General features: G+C 35.1%; 1 protein-coding gene across 2 annotated transcripts in view; it reads right to left on the reverse strand.

Moving 5' to 3' along the window:
* The window catches only part of DENND4C (DENN domain containing 4C), a 126,815-nt gene that overhangs the window by 97,702 nt on the left and 12,734 nt on the right, over nucleotides 1-16,379 (reverse strand). The window lies entirely within an intron of this gene.

Below are 16,379 nucleotides of genomic sequence, written 5' to 3' on the forward strand. Positions count from 1 at the left end.
TTAAGAATGATGAACTAGCATACTTCCAAGTTGTATTTATAATCAAACTGTTGTCATTCTATAGGAGACTGTTTTGGTATGTCATTTTTACCTCCTATAAAATACAAGCTTACAACATCAATTCATTTGTAAGACAACTATGATCCTTTAGCGTGCCAAGGCTCTGATAAGAATAATCAAACTGCCAGAGGTGGCCTATGGTGCTTTGTTTTCAGCAAAATGCACTTAATGAACAATATTCAGACCATTTAAGAAATCATTCTCTTTTAGGTTACAGAATTCCTAGAGATGAGCTTCACATTTAAGCAAATGAATTGAGTTCATCATGAAATAAGTCAAGGTCTAAGACAAAAAACAGAGGTAACAATAATAAGTATAATCAAACTAGGGTCTCTTAATCCAGTCAGGAGTCTGACCCTTCTGGTTAAGGAATTTTCTGGAAACACCATGTAAACTAAGGAAGTTTAGGAATCATTAAATATTTCCTATATAAATACCAGAGTATAAAAAACTGTAACCAAAGAAGACAAAATTATATAAAACACACAGTAAGAGACTTAAGTACCCGTACCCAGAGAACATGAACACTGAGTCGAGATTTCTATGATCTCTAAATTTGGCACCTCTACAAATAAAATTAAGCTTCTGCAGTTTAAAATATTTCCATGGATTTTATGTGCTTTTTATTTATTTTTTATTTTTGTGTGCTTTTTAAAAACTTTAAGTATAATTTACACACAAAATATATAAGTGTAAAATTTGGTAAGTTTTCATAAATGTATATATACCTGTGAAACCATTAACAATCAAGATAGTAAACATATCCATCAAAACACCAGATTTTCTTATACCCCATCATTATCCCTCACTCTGTTGGCAATGAATAATCTGCTTTCTGTCACTACAGTTTTTAGAACTGATATACATGGAATCATACAGTATATATTTTTTTCTGACTTTTTTCATAATTATTTTGAGACACATTCATGTTTGTGTTTATATCAATAGTCCATTCCTTTTTATATATTTTTTTAACTTTTTTAAGTGTTCACTCATTTTTGAAAAAGAGAGAAACAGAGAGTAAGCAAGGGAGGATCAGAGAGGGAGGGAAGACACAGAATCCAAGGCAGACTCCAGGCCCTGAGTTGTCAGCACAGAGCCTGACGCGGGGCTCGAACCCACAGACTGTGAGATCATGACCCAAGCCAAACTCAGATACCTAACCGACTTAGCCACCCAGGTGCCTCTAGATTTTTTAAAGATTTTTTAAAGTAATCTCGGGGCACCTGTGTGGCTCAGTCAGTTGAACATCCGACTTCAGCTCATGATCTCAGTTTGTGGGTTCAAGCCCCGCATGGGACTCTGTGCTGACAGCTCAGAGCCTGAAGCCTGCTTCGGATTCTGTGTCTACCTCTCTCTCTCTCTGCCCCTCCCCAACTCATGCTGTGTACTCCCTGTCTCAATAATAAATAAACATTAAAAAATTTTTTTATTTAAAAAAAAGATTTTTTTAAGGTAATCTCTACACCCAAAATCGGGCTCAAACCCACAACCCTGAGATGCAAAGTCACATACTCTACCAACTGAGCCAGCCAGGCACCTTGCATTGCTATTTATAGCTAAGTGGTATTCCACTGTTGAGTATGCCACAATATGTTTATCTACTTACCTTTATTAATATTACTTCTAATCATATTAATACCTTAATTAGTAAGATTATTCTAAGTTTGGAGTTATCACAAGTAAAACTGTCTGGGGCACCTGGGTGGCTCAATCAGTTAAGTGTCCAACTCTTGCTTTCAGTTCAGGTCATGATCTCATGGTTTGTGAATTTGAGACCCACAACATGCTCTGCGCTGACAATGTGGAGCCTGCTTGGAATTCATTCTCTCTCTCTCTCTCTCACTCTCGCTCTCTCTCTCTCTCTTCCCCTCCTTCCCTCCCTCTCCCCCACCCTCTATCTCAAAATAAATAAACTTAAAAAAATAAATAGAGCTGTCATAAACACTCATATATTATGGACAAATGCTTCCATGTATCTTAGGTCAATTCCTAAGAGGAAAGGATTGGATCACCTGCTAGGTATATGTAATTCTAAAATACTGCCAAATAGTTTCCTCGAGTGACTGTACCATTTTATGTTCCTACCATCAGTATATGAGAGTTCCAGTGGTTCTACATCCTCTGTAAAGCTCTATAAGGTCAGTCTTTTTAAACAAAGACACTATAACATGCCTATAGTGAAACTTAACTATAGTTTTAATTTGTATCTTTCTAATGACTAGTGATGTTAACCACCTTTTCATGTGCTTCTTTTCTATCCATGTATTTTCTTCAATGAAATTCCTGTTCAAATCTTTGCTTGTTTTTTATTTGGGTTGTTTGCTCATTCTTAAGTTCTAAAAGTTCTTTACATATTCTGTAGACAAGTCATTTATCAGACATATGCTTACCAAATATTTTCTCCCAATGTATGACCTATCTTTTTACTCTACCAGTGCCCTTAGAAAAGCAGAAGTCTTTATTTTTTATGAAGTCCCATTTACCAATCTAATTCTTCTATGGGTCACACTTGTGGTATGACATTTAAGAAATTGTCTTAAGATTGGGGCGCCTGGGTGGCTTAGTCGGTTAAGCGTCCGACTTTCACTTAGGTCATGATCTCGCAGTTCGTGGGTTCGAGCCCCGCGTCGGGCTCTGTGCTGACTGCCAGCTCAGAGCCTGGAGCCTGTTTCAGTCTGTGACTCCCTCTCTCTCTGACCCTCCCCTGCTCACGCTGTCTCTCTCTCTCTCTCCTAGAAATAAATAAAACATTAAAAAAAAAATTAAAAAAAAAAAAAAGAAATTGTCTAAGATCACAAAGATTTTCCCCCATGTTTTCCTCTAAAGTTTTATAATTTAAAATTTTATATTTAGGTCTATGATCCATTTTGAGTTTTTATATATAGTGTTCAGTATGAATCAAGATTCACTTTGTACATATAGACATCCAATTTTTCCAACACCACTGACTGAAAAAACTAACTTTTCTCCACTGTATTGCCTTTGTGCCTTTATTCAAAAAACAAATACCCAGGGTGCCTGGGTGGCTCAGTCGGTTAAGCATCTGACTCTCTGATTTAGGCTCAGGTCATGACCTCACGGTTCATGGGATGGAACCCCATGTCAGGCTCTGTACTGACAGCACAGAGCCTGCCTGGGATTCTTTCTTTCCCTCTCTCTCCCTGCCCCTCCTCTACTTGCCCTCTCTCTCTCTCTCAAAATAAATAAATAAACTGAAAAAGGAAAAAAAAACCTGCCCAACATGTTTATATTTATCTCCGGATTCTGTGTTCCACTGATCTATTTGTCGGTACTACACAATCTTGATTACTGTAGCTTTTTTTTTTTTTTAAGTTTATTCATTTATTTTGGGAGAGAGAACACAAAGGGCAGAAGGACAGGGAGGAGAGACAGAATCCCAAAGGAGCTCTGTGCTGTCAGTGCAGAGTCTGATGCAGGACTTGAACTCACGAACTGCAAGATCATGACCTGAGCCAAAGAGTCGGATGCTTAACCAACTGAGCCACCCAGGTGCCACAATTACTGTACCTTTATAATAAATCTTGAAATCAGGAAATGTTAGTCTTCAACTCTGTTCTTTTTCAAAACTGTTTTGATTATTCTATTCTAGGTCCTTTGCATTTCAATAAGCATCTTAGAATGAGCTTGTCCATTTCTACCCCAAATAAAAGCCTACTAGAATTTTAACTGCGATTATGTAGAAACTGTACATCAATTAAAGGAGGACTGTCAATACTGAGTCTTCAAACCCATGGACAAGGTTTACCTCTGCATTTACTTAGACTGCTAAAAATTTCTCTCATCAATGTTTTGTAGTTTATAGCATATGTCTTTCACATCAGATTTTGCTTACATAATAATTAATGCTATTATAAATGACATTGTTTCCTTTTTAACTCAATTTCCAATTATTCTTTGCTGCTACATAGAAGTACAACTAATATTTATATCTTGATCTTGTACAAAGCAATCTTTACACAGTTGCTTACAAGTTGTAAAGTTTTGTAGGTACCATCAATTTTCTACATAGATAATAATGTGCCTATGAATAATGACTAATTCTACTTCTTTCTTTCCAATATAGATGTCTTTTCTTTTTCTTGTCATACTGTAGTAGGTAGAACACCCATTACAATGTTCAAGAGAAATGCTGACCAAAGAAGATATACAAGTGACCAATTAGCACATGAAAAAGTACGCAGCATCATTAATCATAGCAGTATTATTCACAATAACTAAATGGTAAAAACAACCCAAATATCCATCAAAAAAATGAATGGATAAACATAATGTAATATATCTATACAATGAAATATTATAAAAAGGAACTGAATTTTGATAAATGCTATAACATGGATGAACCCTGAAAAACCTTAAACTAAATGAAATAAGCCAGACACAGAAGGACAAATATTATATGGTTCTTATATGAGGTACACTGAATAGATAAATTCATAGAGACATAAGTAAAACAGAGGTTACCCAGGCCTAGGAGAGGGGAGCATGGAGAGTTATTGTTGAATGGGTATAGAGTTTAGGTTGGGGATGATGGGAAAGTTTTGGGTATAGTAGTGACAATGGTTACTCAACACTGCCAATGTATTTAATGCCACTGAAATGTATATTTACAAATGGTTAAGATGATAAATGTAATGTATATTCACCACAATAAAAAAAAGAAAGAGAATGCTTCAATAAGCATCTCTTTACATTAATCTGGGCTTCAGTTAAGTTACAGAGTAAATTCCTAAAATCAGCTTTCTAGATCAGAGTATATAACCCATGTATACCTTTTATTATATGCTACCTTCGTCTTGCCTTTAAAAAAAAATACCAATTTACCACGGCAATAGTAATGTATCTATAGCCCAATGGGTATTATAATTGTATTTGTTTATTGTGTTAGAGTAAAATTGGTATAGGGAGGGTGTTTTAATACATATTTCTTTGATTAAAAAAAAAAGCTGGCTTAGTAAGTAGAGCACATGACTCTTGATTTCAAGGTCTTGAGTTCGAGCCCCATGTTAGGTGTAGATATCACTTAAATAAATAAATATTTTTTAAAGAAGTCTTGAAAGTAAACATCTTCATTTTGTTCCTAATCTTATGAGGAAATTATTCAATCTTTTATCAGAAAATATGATGTTATTTGTAGGTTTTTCAGAAATGCTCTTTATGAAGGTAAGAAAGTTCTTTCCTATTCCTGAGACTTTTATCAGGAATAGATGTTACACTTTATCACACGCTTTTTCTGCATCTGCTGAGGTGATATATCTTTTATCTTTGTTTAATACAGTGTATTACAAAGATTAATTTTCAAGTTATTAATCACTGCATTCCTGAAATAAACCCACTTGGTCATAATATATTATCATTTGAATTCTTGAATTCTATCTGCTAAAATTTTGTTTGAAATCTTATATATGTTAATGAAGGATACTGGTCTGCTGTTTTCTTGTTATGTCTTTATCTGATTTGGTATCAAAGTAATATAGTCTCACAAAATGAGGTGGGAAGAATTTCTTCCTCCTCAATTTTCTGGAGGAGTTTGTATACAATTGGTATTATTTCTTCCTTAAATCTTTGACAGAATTCATCTGCAAAATCATTTGGGCCTGGAGCTTTCTTTGTAGGTAGGTTTTTAACCATAAATTCCATTGCTTTAACATATATAGGGCTATTTAGGTTACCTACTTCCTTTCTTAGTTTGTATCTATATTAGCCCATGCAGGCTGCTATACCAAAATACCACAGACTGAGTGGCTTATAAACAACAGAAATTTATTTCTCATAGTTCTTGAGGCTGGGAAGTCCAAGATTAAGGCACTGGCAGATTCACTGTCTACAGATACTGGTTTCCCAGTTCACAAAAGGTTGTAATTTCCTATAACTTCACATGACTGAAAAGGCGAAGGAATCTCTCTGGGATCTCTTTCAAAACAAGGCACTAATTCCATTCATGAGGGTTTCTCCTAAAGCCTCACCTCCAAGTGCGATCACCACATTGGGGGTTAGGTTTCAAAATAAGAAGGGGGGGTGCAACCATTCAGTCTACATTAGCACTGTCTTTCAAGGAATCTGTCCACTTCACCTAAATTATCAAATTTACTGGGACAAAGTTGTTCATAATACTTCCTTATTATACTTTTGATATCTGTAGTATATATAGTGACATCACACCTCTCATTCCCAGTATTAATAATTTGTGTCTTCTTTTTCCCTGGCCACTCTGGAAACTAGAAATTTATTGATTTTATTCATCTTCTCTAAGAACCAGCTTGTGGTTTCATTAATTTTTCTCTATTGCTTTTGTTTTATATTCCATTGATTTCTATCTTGATATTTATTATTTCCTTCCCTCTGTTTATGTAGAATTTAATTTGCTCTTCCTTTTCTAGTTTCTTCAGGTAGAAACAAGTCATTGATTGAGACCTTTCTTCTCCTCTATTGTAGGTATTTAGTGTTACAAATCCCCAAAGTAGTGTTTTAGTGGCATCCAACAAATTTATATATGTTATGTCTTCTTTTTATTCAGTTCAGAACGCTTTTTAATTTCCCTTTCCTAAAATATTTTCTTTGACCAATGAACTATTTATGGTTTTCAGTTTCCAAATCTTGTACTTGGGAATTTTCCAAGAATCATTGGTTGTTAATTTCTAATTTAATTACACTGTAGTCAAGAATATATTATATATGACTTGAATTCTTTTACATGTATTAAGAATAGATTTATGGCTAAGAGTATGGCCTATCTTGATAAATATACATTGTGTACTTTAGCATGTACATTCTCTTGATGGACAGAGGCCTCTACAGATGACAATCAAGTAGGTTAATAGTGTTGTTCAAGGGGTGCCTGGGTGGCTCAGTCAGTTAAGCGTCCGACTTCAGCTCAGGTCATGATCTCACGGTTTGTGGGTTCGAGCCCCGCGTCGGGCTCTGTGCTGACAACTAGCTCAGAGCCTGGAGCCTGCTTCAGATTCTGTATCTCCCTCTCTCTGAATCTCCCCTGTTCATGCTGTCTCTCTCTCTCTCTCTCTCTCTCTCTCTCAGAAATAAATAAAAACATTAAAAAAAAATAGTGTTGTTCAAGTCTACTGCTATATACTTGCTGATTTTCTGTCCATTTGTTCTATTATTAAGAGAACATTAAAATATCAAATATTATTAAAATATTAAAATCTTGACTATAATTGTAGGTATGTCTATTTCTCTTTACAATTCTTATCAGTTTTTGTTTCACGTGCTTTGAAGCTCCATTATTAAGGGCATTAGTATTTAGAATTGTTATGTCTTTTTGATTAACTGGACTCTATCATTATGAAATGGTCTTCTCTATCTCTGGTAAAAATTCTTCTGTATTAACAAAAGCTTTTGAAAAAGCTTCAAATTTTTTTTAAAAAATTAAAATAGTTTTTAAAACTAACAGATATAGGGGTGCCTGGGTGGCTCAGCCAGTTAAGCGTCTGACTTCAGCTCAGGTCATGATCTCACGGTCTGTTGAGTTCGAGCCCTGCATCAGGTTCTGTGCTGACAGCTCAGAGCCTGGAGCCTGCTTCAGATTCTGTGTCTCCCCCTCTCTTTCTGTCCCTCCCCTGCTCATGCTCTGCCTCTCTTGCTCTCAAATAAAACATAAAAAAATTTTTAATATAATAAAATTAAAATTAAAAAAATTAACATATAGTCTAATAATTAAATTATATACTCCACTATTGCTACGATCTTTCAGAATCCATTTAATTTCACCTTACTGTTTAGAACGGCATACATTTCAATGAATAAATGCTGTTAACATCAACAAAATGTCAATAATTTCAATTTATAAAGCTAGACATAGGTTATACAGTTCTCCCACTCTAACAAAAAGATTTCTAACAGTTTCAAAAATATCTGTGTGTTCCTTTGTGTTCTAAACCATGCAGAAGGAATGGTGAACTTCATTTAAACCACAAAGAGAGCACAGTTTTATCAAAGTTATTTGCTACATTTAAGCAATTTAAAATAGGGCCTTGGAGAATCCATTTAGATGGCATTATCAACATCAGCTCCACTAGCTGGGTCATGGAACTACAAAATTGAAAAAGTCATTTCAAAAAAAAAAACTGGTTCCTTTTTTAGAACACAAAGCAGTGTAATTCTCTGCTGTTGCACCTGCCACTGAAAGTTTTGTAAAGAAGGAGGGCTGTAGAAAAAGGCTGCAAATACAAATGCCTTAACGGGGTCAGGCAGGATAGAAGAGTCGTGGGAACTAGAGAACACAGGCAGCCACTTCTTGTCAGATCCATCCAATTGTTGCCAAATGGACTTGGACCAGAATTTCTTTTTTGCCTTTTTAAAAGAAGCCAGAAATCAGAGTTTTTGTGTAAATCTCCAAGTTTTAAAATATTGGCAACTAATTCAGAATTCTTAAACACTGCTAAGTTCAAAACACATTAACAGGGTATATTCACTCTAAAGATTAAAAGTCTAGAAAAGAACAACTTATAAATGCCATTCAAAAAATTTTTTGACCTGGTTAAATACTTAACTTCACCATTAATGATATATGAGCCCATAAAGCTAACTGTATACCAAGTTGATAATATAATCACATAGAAGGGAATAAAAAAAGAACAAAATGATACTAGACGTCCTTGGAGAAATGCCCAATTCCAAGGTTGGGCAAGAAAAACACAAGATATACCTAGAACATCTTACACAAGAAGAAAAAAAGCACTGCTCAAATACTAACGGGAGTCCTTATCAAAAGGACACAGGAACTAGTTTGAAGAGTCTCCCTCTGGCCAAAATGGGAATGATTTTAGTGTCAAAATGAATAACAATAATGGATTATAACACATGGATTTTTTTTAATGTTTATTTATCTGTGACAGAGAGAGAAACACAGCACAAATAGGCAAGAGGCAGAGAGAGAGAGGGAGACACAAAATCCAAAGGAGTCTCCAGGCTCTGAACTGTTTGCACTGAGCCCAACATGGGGACTGAACTCAGGAACCGTGGGACTGTGACCTGAGCTGAAGTCAGACACTTAATAGACTGAGCCATCCAGGCATCCCTCACATTGATGTTTTTAAAGCCCTGAGTCCACACTGATATTATAAAATAAATGAATGAAGGGGAAAGAAGTAAGGCTCTTCAGAATGCTAACTAATAATCATGAAAGGGATGATCAAAAACCATTTTACAGTCATCTCAGTATTCAATTTCAAGCAAGAATTATCAGTGGATGCCAAAACCACTGGGAGGAAGACTGTTGGATATAGAATATTTGTACAATCCCAAGGTCTTTTTCCAGTTATACTAATAATTACAAATGAATAAAATATATTACCAGAGAAAGCTAGTGGCCACCACTTTAATCAAGTAATCAAAATTAACATCATTAATGACTGGTCAAACTTTTATTACATGCCTTCTGATGTGAGGCACCAAGGAGACCACATTAGTTATGAACCATTCCTGATACTTTAAAAATTCATGGTCTTGGGGCACCTGGGTGGCTCAGTCAGTTAAGTATTCAGCTTTTGATTTCAGTTCAGATCATGAGCTCATGGTTTGTGGAATTGAGTTCTGCGTCAGCATCAGTGTGGAGCTTGCTTGGGATTCTCTCCCTCTCTCTCTCCCCCTCCCCCACTCATGCACCTGCTTGCATGCATGTGCACTCGCTCTCTCTCCCTCTCTCTCAAAATAGACAAACTTTAAAATAAATAAATAAATAATAAAAATACACAGCCCTAATCTAATCATGAGGGGTTAGACAACCTCAAACTAATGGGGGAAAACTCTAGTCAATGGAAACAAAAGCAAAAAATAAACTATTGGGGCTACATGAAAATAAAAAGTTTTTTCACAGCAAAGAAAACCATCAGCAAAATGACAAAGCAATCTACTGAATAGGAGGAGATATTTGCAAATGATTAGCAATAACAAACTAATACCTAATATATAAACTTAAACAACTCAACACCAAAAAACTCCAAACACTGCAATTTAAAAAAGGGCAGAGGATGTGAATAGACGGTTTCCCAAAGAAGACATAGATATAGCCAAAAGGGACATGAGAACATCACTAATTATCAGGGAAATTTGTATCGAAGCCACAAAGAAATATCACCACACACCAGTCAGAATGGTAAGTATCAAAAAGACAAGAAATAACAAGCACTGGTGAGGATATAGAAAAAAAGGAACTCTTGTATACTGTTGGTGGGAATGTAAATTAGTGCAGCTACTATGGAAAACAGTATGGAGGTTCCGCAAAAAATTCAAAATAGAAACACCACATGATGTATTCATTCCACTACTGGGTATTTACCCAAAGCAAAGAAAAACACTAATTCAAAAAGGTATATGCATCCTTATGTTTACTGCAGCATTATTTACAATAGCCAAGATATTAACCCAAGTGTCCACCGATAGATTAATGGATAAAGATGCAGTATATATACACAATGGAATATTACTCAATCATAAAAAAAAAGAATGAGACCTTGCCATTCACAAAAGCATGGATTGCCCTGGAAGGTATTATGCTAAGTGACATGTCAGACAGAGAAAGATACATATATAACTTCATTTATATGTAGAATCTAAAAAAAATTAACCAAAACAAACAAAACCAGAAACAGACCCACAAATATAGAGAACTGATAGTTACCACAGAGGAGGACAGGATGGGCAAAATGTGTGAAGTGGAGTGGGAAGTACAGCTTCCAGTTACATAAAGAGTAAGTCACAAAGATGACAGGCACAGCACAGGTAATACAGTCAATCGCATGGTAATAGTGGTGTATAGTGATAGATGGCAGCTACACTTTGTGGTGAGCACAGCATAATATAAAGAGCTGTGGAATCACTACTGTGTAGACTTAAAACTAGTGTAACATTGCATGTCAGCTATAATCGAATCAAATAAATAAATAAATACTAGAGGGCAAAATTCTAAAAAAAAAAAAAAGTCAGTGTTATGAAAGGGAGAAAGGTTCAAATACCATTCCAGATTAAAATAGATTAAAATCTGAGATCAAAACAAGGGACAACAAAAACCTCCAAATACTTAGAAATTAAACACGCTACTAAATAACTCGTGATTGAAGAGGAAGTTTAAGGAAATTACAAAATATTTTGAACTAAACAAAAAAGAAAACATATCAAAATTTGTGTGATGCAACTACAGCAGCACTTACAGAAAAATATTATTAGGTGCTTATTAGAAAAAGAGCAAACTGATAATCCAAACTTCAATTTCAAGAAACTAAAAAAGGAAGAGCAAAATAAACCCAAAGAGATCAGAAGGAAGAAAATAAAAGAGGAAGAAATGAAAATGTCCTTATTACAGACATGACTCTCCAATTAATTACCAAATAAACGATAACTAATGTGTGATCCTAGAATGAATCTGGGAAAAGAAAAACAAAAAACGGCTATAAAACACAGCACTGGAGGGGAACCTGGGTGGCTCAGTTGGTTAAGCATCCGACATTGGCTCAGGTAATGATCTAGTGGTTCACGGGGTCAAGCTCTGCATTGGTCTCTATGCTGAGAGCTCAGAGCCCAGAGGCTGCTTCAGATTCTGTGCCTTCCTCTCTCTGCCCCTCCCCTGCTCATGCTCTGTCTCTCAAAAATAAATAAATGTTAAAAAAAATTTTTTAAAGAATAGTATTGGAGAAATTTCAATGTAGACTATATATTAACTTTACAACAAAGCTGATTTTCCTAATGTTATCATTGTATTGTATAACACAATGACCTTGTTCTTAAGAAATACATGCTTTAATGGTTTAATCAAAAAATAATACTATGCAGGGTGCCTGGATAGCTCAGTCAGTTGAGCATCCAACTCTTAGTTTTTCTGCTCAGGTCATGATGTGGATCGAGCCCCACATCAGGCTCTGTCTGTAAGCAGAGCCTGCTTAAGGTTCTCTCTCTGTCCTGCTCTGCTTCTCTCCCCCTATCGTGCGCGCTCTCTCTCTCTCTCTCTAAAATTAAAATAATAATAATAATCTGTGTACTGGGACCCCTGGATGGCTTAATCAAAACAGCATACAACTCTTGATCTTGAGGTTGTAAGTTCAAGTCCCATACTGGACATAAAGCTTAGTTAAAAAAATAAAAAGTAACACTATGCTGAGAGAGAGTGCGAATGTGATAAAATGTTAATAACTGGCAAATCTAAGTGAAGGGTATAATGGGAGCTCATTACAATATTCTTCCAACTTTTCCGAAAGTTGGACTCAATTTTTCTGAATTTTGTTTCAAAATGAAAAGGTTTTTTAAAAAGCAGTTCACGTCAGAGCACCTGGGTGGTTCAGTTGGTTGAGTGTTCAACTTCGGTTCAGGTCATGATCTCACAGCTTGTGAGTTTGAGTCCCACATCTGACTCTTGTGCTGACAGATCAGCGCCTGGAGACTGCTTTTGTGTCTCCCTCTCTCTCTGCCCCTCCCCCCACTCACGTTCTGTCTCTAAAAACATGAACAAAAAAAATTTTTTTTTAAAAAGCAGTTCATGTCCTTCAAGATTTCAACAAAAGTATAATGGAAAAGGTAGAATAACTGGTTTAAACTCAAGAAGTAGGGGCACCTGGGTGGCTCAGTCGATTAAGCATCGGACTTTGGCTCAGGTCATAATGTCACACAGTCAGTGGGTTTGAGCCCCGCATCAAGCTCTGTGCTGACAGCTCAGATCCTGGAGCCTGCTTTGGATTCTGTGTCTCCCTCTCTCTCTACCCCTCACCTCCCTCTCTCTCTCTAAAAATAAAGACATAAAAAAATTATAAATAATCTCAAGAAGTAGGCAGGAAAGCAGTCTGAATATTCCCAATTTTAACTCAACTTCCTATAAAGTTGGAAAAGTAGAACATAAAATCTGCTAAGATATCTCATACACATATGCATATATATATATACACATACACAGAAAGAGAAATAAAAAGACATGCAAAACACTCGATAAATTGAAAGTTTTCCCCCATGGACTTCTTCCCTTTATCCTTAAAAGCTGATTATCATTCCTAAACTTTATTCACTGAGCATAAAGTGAACATACAGTAAATTAACACCTCACAAGTTTCGAATACTCAATCTGGCAACCTCACCAATTCATATATAGCCTAGTAACAGCCATGAAGGTGTACGACAGATATCACAATCCAGTAAAACATACATACTTGATGCCTTTCAGTCTCTCATTCAGTCTATTTAGTGTTCGTTTATAAGAAATTCTATTAAGTTTATTTGACTACTAAATACATAGTGGAAATTGTAACAAATTAAAAGGGAGAGAGGTGGGGACTCAGTCGAAGAGCATGTGAATCGGTCTCATGGTCATGCGTTCGAGCCCCATACTGGGTGTACAAATTGCTTAAGTAAATAAATAAACTTTAAAAAAATGAAATAAAAATAGTTAAAACAAAAAGGAAGAGAAGTAAACATGCTCAAAAAAATAAACTGTAAAGGAATGAGGGGAATATTTTATAAAACACATGGTTACCTAAGGATTAAGCCTAATTAAATTCCTAACTATAAGAGTAAAGAGATCCACATACCTCAAGTATACGAAATGGGTATCACTGCTTTAAAAACGCTCTATAGAATAAAATTTATGACCATGTCATCTACTTATTATGGAAAGGTTAACTTACTGAATAATTCTCTTCTCATCTTTCTCATATGCTAATATCCTATAGAATCCTGTAAAATCTAACCTCTGTTTTGTTTCATTAGCCAACTTCCAAGCTAATACCACCCATAGTTAATTATAGTAGCTCTAAACATTTTCTGATCTGGCAGATTAAAAAAAAAAAAAAGGAGTGAAGAGGGAGTTTAAGATTTTTCAGACTTATTCATCCAAGCTTACCAAGTTTCAAGGAGGAGGAGGGTTGAGATCTTTTTTAGAACTGCTCTAAAACAGTTTACTTAAGGAGAATGGACATCTTTACAATATTAAGTTCGCTACTCAGGAGCATGGTATGACTCTCCATTTTATTCAGGTCTTTTTTTTTTTTTTTTTTTAAAGATTTTAAGCAAAATATCATAATTTGTTTCATTCAGGTCTTGCATGGATTATTCATAAATATTTTACAGTTTTCTGGTTAATGGAAAAGAGCTCTTATGTTTGCTAATCAATCACTGTTGGTTTATTATAACCTATGACTGAGCCTCAGACATTGTTCTAAATGCTGGGAATTAAAGCAATGAAAACACTGAATGCCCTGTCTGTATGGAGCTTACATCACAGCTGGGAAACAATCAGTAAACAAGTATAACCTTATAAATAAGTAATTTCAGAAAACGTAGGTACTATGAAGAAAAATAAAGCAAGACAGAGGGAAAGAAAGTAGTAATGCAAGGGTTCATCTTTACAGTGCAGTCAAAGAAGACCCCTTTGAAGAAGATACACATATACTATATATATATATATATATACCCTGCACACACATTATACACAAACACACACACACACATATGGCTAAGCATATAGAAAGAAAAAAGATTAAATGGTCTTAGTAGTGAAAGTGGAAGAACAAATGACTACATAAAGGTGGGGACACAGTGATACTTGTGGCCATAAATTAAAGTGAGACCAATCAGCACTGTTGTTTGTTTTCTCCAATGACACTCAGCTGCTCAGATTCAAGGAAGGAGAGTTGGCAAAGTAATGAATTCAATCAGGGCTGAAGTTGTGCCTCAATTATAGTAAAGGAAGAGAAGAACAAGGGAGTTGATAACTTGACCCCACAAAATAGTGCAAAATACCTACAAGCATTAAAAATATTTTTTTTCACTGAATCAATGTAATTGGATAAGGAAAGAAATTACTATATGAGGGGGATAATGGACAGTGAAAGAGTGGTGTGGCTAATGGCCTGGATCTCGATGGAATCTAAAAAATGTCACAATAGGGTACCAGAATAGATAAGATGGCAAAAAAAAAAAAAGAAATGAAAGTCAGTTAGATGCTTAAAATACTTTAAGTTACAGATTATGATCATAAAGTCCAGGGTAATGATTCTCTATACTAACTCCATATTGGAACCAGCTGGAACATTTAAAAAATGCATACGAAACCAATAAAATAAGAATTTGAGGTTGGCATATTACCATATTTTTTAAGTTGCTCAATTAATTATAATGTACAGTCAAATTGAGAACCAACAGTCCTGGGTGTGATCATGGAAGTAGGCAACTAAAGCAGGCTAGAAAAGAAACAATCTACAGATTCCAGAAATTCTAATGAAGTTTTCTTCTATTATTCCCAATATAAATAAAAGCATGAGCTATGTTCAAAGTATTTTACATACATTAACTCATTTCACATTCTTAACAACCCAATAAGGAAACTAGTATTACCCTGTTTTTAATGATGAGGAATGGAAAAAGACATGCACTGAATTAAAAGTCCTGCGTAATACACACATAGTATAATACTATCAGAAGGAAGACTGTGGTTAAGTTAAAGATGCATTTATAAGCCCTAAAGCAATTACTTAAAAAAAAAAAAAAGAACTATCTACAGCTAACAAGCCAATGTTAGATGAATAGAATACTAAAATATATTCAATCCAAAAAGGAACATTGGACAGGACAAATTAAAAATAAATAGTAAGATAATAGATTCAAAACCAACCTTATCAATAATTTCACTACATTTGTCTACCATGACAAATGAAAACATATGTCCCTATAAACATGTACACAAATATTCATAGCAGTACTATTAAAATTGCCAAAACAGAAAAATCCAAATATCTATCAAGTCAGAAAAAACAAAATGTGTTATTTCCATGCAACAGAATATTATTCAGGCATAAAAAGAACCAAGTAATACTGATACATGCTCTAACACGGATGAACCCAGAAAGCATTAAGCTAAGTGAAAGAAGCCAGACACAAAAGGTCACTGGCCAACCGGCACAGGAAAAGATGTTCAACATTAGTCATTATCAGGAAAATGTAAATCAAAACCACAATGATCTATTACCTTACACCTGTTAGCATGGCTATTATCAAAAAGAAAGAAGTGTTGGAGAGGCTGTGGAAAAAAGAGAACTATCGTCCACTGTCGGTGGGAATATAAATTGGTGTAGTCATTATGGAAAACAATATGGAGGTTCCTTAAAATAAAAACAGAAATACCATATGATCCGGTTATTCCACTTCTGGGAAAACAAAAATATTAGCTCAAAAACAAATATCCCCCTTATGCTCACTGCAGCATTATTTACAGTAGCCAGGACACAGAAATAACGTTAAGTGTCCACTGATGGATAAACAGATAAAGATGCATGTGTGTATACCCACACATGCACCAGAATACT

Source organism: Hyaena hyaena, unplaced genomic scaffold, assembly GCF_003009895.1.
Source record: "Hyaena hyaena isolate Hyena2069 unplaced genomic scaffold, ASM300989v1 scaffold_240, whole genome shotgun sequence".
Classification (NCBI taxonomy): Eukaryota; Metazoa; Chordata; class Mammalia; order Carnivora; family Hyaenidae; genus Hyaena; species Hyaena hyaena.